General features: G+C 34.1%; 1 long non-coding RNA gene across 3 annotated transcripts; it reads right to left on the reverse strand.

Moving 5' to 3' along the window:
• Positions 1–363: 363 nt before the first annotated feature.
• Positions 364–4,266, reverse strand: LOC146903939 (uncharacterized). Of its 3 annotated transcripts, none has more exons than XR_015019593.1 (4): positions 4,044–4,266; positions 2,727–2,835; positions 732–846; positions 364–595 (listed from the first exon to the last, which is right to left on the reverse strand). It is a non-coding gene; the product is annotated as an uncharacterized LOC146903939 (long non-coding RNA). The 3 variants fall into 3 exon arrangements; XR_015019594.1 differs by having other exon boundaries at positions 2,727–2,851; XR_015019595.1 differs by having other exon boundaries at positions 2,727–2,884.
• Positions 4,267–8,280: the final 4,014 nt, after the last annotated feature.

The raw sequence follows: 8,280 nt of genomic DNA on the forward strand, positions 1-8,280 counted from the left end.
GCGCTTTTTTTCTGTATAAAGCGCTATCTAAAGCAGTGTTTATATAGCGCTTTTTGTTAAAAAGTGCTAGCAAAGATTCTCCTTAGACAGCGCTTTCAATAATAAACGCCATCTAAAAGGCGTTTAAAATACCGCATGCACTAGTAAAAAATAGCGTTTTTGTTTTAAAACGCTATGTAACACTAGGTTTAGATAGCGCTTTATGCATGAAAAAAGCGCTAGGAAAAACATTAATTTTTTTGTCAGATTTTTTTTTTTTTTACAGATAGCGTTTTTTATTAATTTAAATATGTATATATATATATAATTTTTCTAAGGGAAATATGTATATATATTTTTGGCACATTAAAATTGAGACAATAATTTATCAAATAAAACTTAAACATATCATAAAAAATGTAAAAGTGAGAAATGAATAGCCACTAATATGGTATCATGGATATCTCTAAGTTACAATTAATTAGTGAACATAAAGATCAAAATCTTCTATGGTAGCATGCAATCTTCATCTATCTTCTTGATCGTCTCAACATTTTTATCCAAAACAAGCAGGCAAATCATTATTCTTTTCCAAATTTCTTTCACTCTCCACCACCTGCATATATAGCAGAAAACACAATTAAGCAATAAGCAACTATATTATATTAGAGACAAATTCAAAGTACTACTGATCATTGTACAAATTAAAGCAAGATTATAAATTAAAATATATTTAGAAACATGAAACTCACCTTATCATAAAAAATATCATATAACTTTTAGGTTGATCATGAACTGACACCATTCTTCTTGGATTTCTCTTGGTTTATCTTTTGAGTATGTCACACACTTGAAACCATCAATGTACTGCATATATTATAACAAAAAATAACCATGTTACTTAATAAACTTAATTATATACAAATATTATACTTTAATATAAAAATAACAATACCAACTTTGGAATCTCATTTAGTTTCTCAAGTAATTAATTAACTAAAATAATCAAAGCACAACGCTAAAACCAAATACAATTCAAATAATTTTCAAAATAAAATATTTGCATTTTATGCTGAATTATATAAGCAGATTAATGGGATTTTGTGCACTTTTTTCATTCTTTTCTAATAATTTTCAGGTAAGTACACTTTGTTTACATTTTAGTTTATCTAAAGTATACATTATTTAAATGGGATCAACTGACAAACTTTATTTCAAGTGAAATCACATGTTTTTGTTTTACACTAGGTATATTCATTCACCAAATAATCGTGAAGATCAATAATTTGAGTTGGTTAAGATCAAAATATTAATGCTGCTGTATTTTCAAGCCTAAACTAAAAAACATGACCTCTAGTTAACCTAAAGAAACTCAAACAATCATTTCTAAGTGCTCTTGCTAATAAAATCACATGGTTATTCTCTCTAAAACAAACTACGATTGAGACTTCAAATATTTAATTATTTATATCGTTTAGTTTTTTGATATTACTAAAATTGATTTTTAATTATACTAATAAATGTATCATTTTAGGAAGTACTATAATTGAAAGGATGAGAATCATCCATTCATTCTTCAACTCTGACCAGTGAGTCATTGACTACCTACACATGCTTCCATTTGTTGTCAGTTTGTAATATAGGTACAATAATCAAAGCACAACACTAAAACTTGTGAATTCATCCAAATGTGGCTATAGGTACAATATTCTATATACATGCCTACTTGTACTGTACATAGGAGTACTATAGGAGTATTTCCTCTTTTTGTGTGATGATAAATCTGTCAAATGTTACAAACTGATACATGCAAAGTTTTGCTTACGTGGTTGTCCTATTTCCTCAAAATTTTGAATTTGAAGGGTTCATAATTTTAGAAAATTCTATGAATACCCAAAAGCAGACACTAATGCACAACCAAAACTAGACACACCACAAAAAGCACCTACTGCCCTGGTCAACTAAAGAAAAAGCAGCGCCCATCAGCTGCTACAAACACATAACAGCAGCAAAACAGTAGCATAGCAGCAAGAAAACTGGGCGCAGAACAGCAGCATAGCTGCAACATCCCATACCTGGCAGTACAAGCCCCCAAAAACACAAAAAAAAAAAAAAAACACATTTTGCATACTTTGCTACTCTCAGGATGTACTTGTCCACAAGAGAATTTTTCCTTTCTAATATCTTTTAGTTAATTTATATTAATTCATATTACTTTACTTAGACTAACTTTAGACTAGCAAAGCTCACAAACCTTAATAGAGCCCAATCATGATCTTAACTCTTAAACGCTATAATCAAAGGTTCAAACCAAGGTTTTACGCCTCTCACTAGTCACTACGATTTTGAGAAACTCGGGAAAAAAATTAGGAACATTTACTCATACGTCCCTAAAAACGGATACATCCCATAATCCTCCCTTTCAATAACCAACAAAGCATGATAACAGAAATAGCTCATCCAATTTCCTTCTCAGATCAAAACAAAAGGGAAGGGAAACAAAACAACATTCCCTCAAAGCAAAACTTAATTTCAGAACCACAATAATATGCCTCTAGAAAATGGTATAACATAAATACAAATAATTGGCTCAGATAGATATAAAAAAAAAAGCAAGATTATCCATTGCTGAATAAAATAGCATTCATTTTACTTTACAACGTTTGGAAGGGATCCTTCTTCAAACATACAAAAAGAAGAGCAACTAACAATCAAAGGTTTAGATTGTTACAAAAAGAGAGAGATACCTGGAGAAATTACAGGAGAAAGAGATAAAGAGCTATCAAGGAGAGAGCCGTGAGAGAGAGAGAGAGAGAGAGAGAGAGAGCTGTGAGGGAGAGAACCATGAGAGAGAACCTACAGAGAGAGGTTGCTGTTAGAGGAGTGAGAGTCAAACTAAGTCAAGCTACAAGATATAAATATGAATTTTAATAGGGTGACACATTACTTATTAAATTATATAAAAAGCACTAAATAGATTAATGTTGCAACAATATTATTCATGCTGGAATTAACAGAAATTCCTCTAAATTAAGCTCATAGTTAACCATCTTAACCAAAAGCTCCTTGATTATTTGATTTTAAATAAGGGGAAATGGATTGGTAAAGGTCATTTGTCTTAATAATTCAGGTAAACTAAAAATGGTTTATCTATGACAATTTGACAAGATAATTAAGCATATCATAAACTGACTTTCTTTTAACACATTTTAATTGTCATTGTTGTGCTTATCCATTCATGTCAATATATATAGAGTCTGACAGTTTTTCTTTAATCCTACCAGGGTATCACAGGTTACAAGGGAAGGATAATATGTACAATCCAATGTTCTGAGACAATTAGTTTACAGTACTATGGTATATGTTCTGAGACAATTAGTTTAAGGTGATTATTTATAATAAAAGAAACTGACCCAAACATGAGTTTTTAGTAAGCAAACTAATAAGAATATTTCAAAAAAGGTGTTCTTTTTAGGGTCATGACTCATGACATTGACACCATCCAGTCATGTTGGCCATGTCATAGCACAAGATATTACAAGATAAAAAGAACCAAATGAAGACAGAACATAGAAATTCAGAAACATTCACATGCGTCCAAGCATAAAATCCAAACATCAAAGCAGCGCCATTTTAAGTCTCTTAAGCAATGGTGAGATATACACATCATGGCATGTTCAAATTGACAATATTGTAAACAACATTTGACTTTTGACATGCAGTGTCACATGTAAATCCCCCTAAATGCTGAACTAGTAACAACCTAAACAGGAAAATTAACATAGTTGCCAATAGAGTTGTGTATCTAAATATTTATCTATCAAACTTTTATACGAAATCAATTTGACCTTATTTGATCTTTTGCTTATTGAGACATTTCGTCAAACACTTTGTGAGTGCTGACTTTGACAATCAAAAAACAAATTCAACCCCAATTCCAGTATTCATGAAAAACGATAATAACTACTCTAGTCAAATTGAAACCTCGCTTTTCTTATTGAGACAAATATGAAACCTCGGTTTGTTTAGAGAGAAAAAACGTGAGAGAGAGAGAGAGCTGTTACCGATGGAACCTTCGACGATGGTGGCGGAGAGTGAGGGAGAGAGAGGGAAACCTGGACGGAGTTAGTTTCCGGCGGACGACGAAGAACTCCGGCTGGTTTTACGAAGAACTGACGAGAACCTAGAGAGAGAGCCATGAGTTGAGATCGAACTTGTCTGTGAGGGAGAGAGCCGTGAGAGAGAGAGGACTGCAAAGAGAGGACTGTAGAGAGAGGGGGGGGGGGGGGGGGGGGGGGGGGGGCTTGGAGTCTTGACGGAAATTGGAGGATTTAGGGATTCAGAGAGAGGGAATCCAATTTTTTGGAGGGGGAGATATGTTTTTTGGAAAAGTTTGGAGAAAGTAATATTTTAATTGATATATATATATATATGAGAAAAAAAATATTAAAAAAATGTGTGTTTTGATACAACAATCGATTTTTCATAAAAATTGAAAAAAGTTCGAAATATGTGGTATGCAGGGATTGAACAGGGACCGGTTAGTTCAAAGCGTTTTTTTATTAATAAAAAAAAATCCACAACAAAATATCAACACAGGGAATCGAACAAGGGATTTGCAGGTCAAAGTGTTAATGCTACTTGCTTTTTTTAACCTATAAGCGCTATCTTTCTCAAGCATACACTAGCGCTTATTAAGCGCTATTTAAGGTTGATTTATTTATAGCGTTTTCCTTCAAAAGCGCCATATATGATTATCCCTGTTTTTTTATTAAATAATTATTATTTTTATTGAACCTATACTGACGCTTTCAAAACAAAGCGCTATATAGACTTAGAAGCATAGATAGCGCTTTTTCAAAAAAGTGCTAGCTAAAGCCTCCGTGTTTTGATTTATAGCGCTTTAGTGTTAAAAGCGCTATTTATGGGGCGCTATATTTTCCCAATTTTGTAGTAGTGTTGATTCCGAAATATACTGAATAACGAATAAGTCCAATACCTTATATTGACTTAGTTCGGCATGGCCATGCAATTTTACAGTCATATTTCATCAAGAGGCCTAAAGATATATCTCCTGTTTATGAGGAGGGACAAATCCCATCTAGGACACTCATGTCCCTCAGCATGATTCATCAAGTACCCATCAACCAACGTTATGGTTATCCTTTTACAGACAACGTTAGAATGGCAACAAAGCACTTGAGTCCACATCTAGGAATCATAGTGGTTTCAGGTCTAAGAGCGATATACATTATTATCATTGTGAGAATATCTTATGACATTTTCATAACATACTATGTAGTATTCTCACGGTGGGTCAATCCAGTATAAATATTACTCCTAATATTTATACCTATGTATAGACTTAATATCTCAATATCAATGACCCATGAGATGCGGTCATCAGTCTACATACATAATAGTCTTTATGCTTTATTATTATCCCAATTCATATTAAAGCTTGACTATGGATATGTTTAAGAATAGCGTTCTTTACGTAATGTAATCTCATGATTAAGTCACACTTAATATTCCATTACATGAACTATCTATTCTAGGGACTTTATTATTTTGAAACATAACAAAATCAATAAAGAAATGCTTTATTATTATATATATTCACAATATATATTTATATCAATATCATGATACAAAGCCAAACCCAATCAATTTTGATTGGATATTAGGGCTTACTCCAACATTATGTTCTATGCGATGTTCCAACACCAACTACACAGAAACAGATGTTGAACTATATGTTTGGAACATTAAGCTAACAAAAGACAACTAAAGCAATAAACAGGAAAGAAAAAGAGGCACAAAGGGATTGTTAATCCAGTTTGGCGTCACCTACATCTGGGGGCTACAAAGCCAGGAAGGAAATCCACTAGTGTAGTCCATATTCAGTAGCTCTCAGCAAACTCCTCGTTTGCACTATATGACCTAGGACCTACCCGTACTGACTTCAACCTAGGAACTCCTAGATCTGAGATCCCATCTCACTCCCATACAAATGACCACAGTCCCTGTGATTCTCAATATATAGATACAATCAAATGAAGTTACCTTCAAAACAAAACAACTTGCAACCGTGCTTCACAACTTTGATGCAGTTCACAAACTACCTAACTCTTTGCTTAAAAGCTTCAGAGTAGTGCAGAAATTACAACTCAAAACACAATCCTAAACATGCATCAAGATGATACACGAAAGGCTCACATACACACTCAAAATCCTAGATGATATAATCTTCAAAATGATGGCTTGAATCATTCTCTAGGTCTTCCAGTCTTGTTTAAATACTAAAGCAATACGGGTCAGTAAACTGGTTGGGCTTCAGAACAATCCAATGATCCATATCACGAACTACAGAACCTGAAAAGGAAACTCCTATAATATGTAGGCACATTATTAGGAACATCCTGATCACCTCCAAAACTTTCCTAAGTAGATATCTCAGGAAATAACAAATGATATGATCCTGTGCTAAAAACACGCAGCTTGATGATGAGTCAGAGATTAGTATATTTTAATGCTTTATTTAGTTTAGTTTTAAATAAGATTTGATTTGATTTTATTGCATTTTATTTCCTTTTAGAATATTTTAATTTAAATTGCTTTTTATTTTATTTTAGGAACGAATATATGGTGGAAGGTATCTTGGAGCAAAAGAAAGAGGACTGGAGCAAATACAGTGCGAAAATACGAAGATATGGAACAAAAATATGTTCCCACCAAGTCAGAAGCTTGGCACGGCCAGTGCCAACATGTGTCACGGCCGTGCCACCTCCAGAAGCCTCTTTTGCTGCTTTTTCTTCGGGCCCAAGTTACCCTGTTGCAGCTTTACTGTTTTACCCTTTTAGTTGCTTAGTTTCTAAGTCGATTGTAAAGCTATAAATAGAGTAGCTATCCACCATAAACATTCACCCTTTACTTTGTTTATTTTAAGTATTATTTCAATAAAAAGTCTTTATCTTCCTTTTACTTTCTTTGCAATTTATTTTACTGTTTTTCTCTCTTCTTCCCCCATGTCTACGATGAACATGAGTGAGTAGACTTCTTCGTCTTGGGATTGTTGGGGAGTCTAATGACTCAATCCTAAACAAAACAATCCTAAACCCTAATTTCTATGTAACCCTAATTTCTAATCTAGATTCACCGTCTTAACGTGGATTAACAATTATCAAACTGTGGAAGCGAAAGCGGAGGGTTTGATAATCGTTAATCCATCATCCCAAACATCAATTCATAAAGCGAGAGCGGAGTCTTGATGTTGGAACAAGTGAATCTAGACAATAATTGCAAAACAGTGAAATAGTCTTTGCAATTATTGAGACAAAGAGTAGTTTCAATCCTCTATGCATCTTCTAGTAATCATGTCAGCGAAATAGGCTTGGTTGCTAGAAGTAAACTCTCACCGGGCTTTCATTGGAAAGGTGAGGGGCTAAGGGAAACCGGTCTTTAGAAATTAGTGTGTAAACCATGAAATTAGATGTTTAGGTCTTGTCTAGTGAAGGATTTGTCATTATGATGAACCAATGATCCCGAGGCTTTTTATTAATATTGTTCTTATCTTCAGTAATCAAAACCCCTTTTTACTAAACTTTCTCTCCCTCTAATCATTCACTAAAGGTTAATTAAGTTGAACAACTCCCTAGCGGAACGATACTTTTACTTACGGTTTGGCACTTGCGGTTTGGCTCTATCAAGTTTTTGGCGCCGTTGCCGGGGAGTTAACTAATTTAATTAGCTTTTTCTTAGTGATTAGAATTCTCTCTTCTTTCTCTTTTCTTTTTATTTTTAACTTTTTATTTTTCTGTTATCGTCAACTTCTTGGGTTCTCAACCTTTTATGCGAAGAACTAGAAATCGAGCGGTATTCATACCCGAGATCGAAGGGTTCTTACATAGAAGAAGAGCGGCACAAAATAACACCGCCATGGCCAATCGCACTCTCAAAGAGTATGCAACGCCGTCTACGGCTGAGCCACAAGCTGTTATTGTGTACCCAACGGTTGAGGATGACAATTTTGAAATTAAGCCTGCCCTACTTAACTTGGTGCAGCAAAACCAATTCTCGGGATCCCCCAGTGAGGATCCCAATCTTCACATCTCTGTTTTCCTACGAATTAGTGGAACCATGAAGGAGAACCAAGAAGCCGTAAGACTTCATCTCTTTCCCTTTTCCTTAAGGGATAGAGCTAGCGCTTGGTTCCATTCCCTCGAAGTCGGTTCCATTACTTCATGGGATCAGATGAGGCAAGCATTCCTTGCCCGTTTCTTTCCACCATCTAAAACTTCT

The sequence above is a fragment of the Medicago sativa genome, chromosome 7 (assembly GCF_051527215.1).
Source record: "Medicago sativa cultivar Bolivia chromosome 7, Bolivia_mono, whole genome shotgun sequence".
In the NCBI taxonomy this organism is placed as follows: domain Eukaryota; kingdom Viridiplantae; phylum Streptophyta; class Magnoliopsida; order Fabales; family Fabaceae; genus Medicago; species Medicago sativa.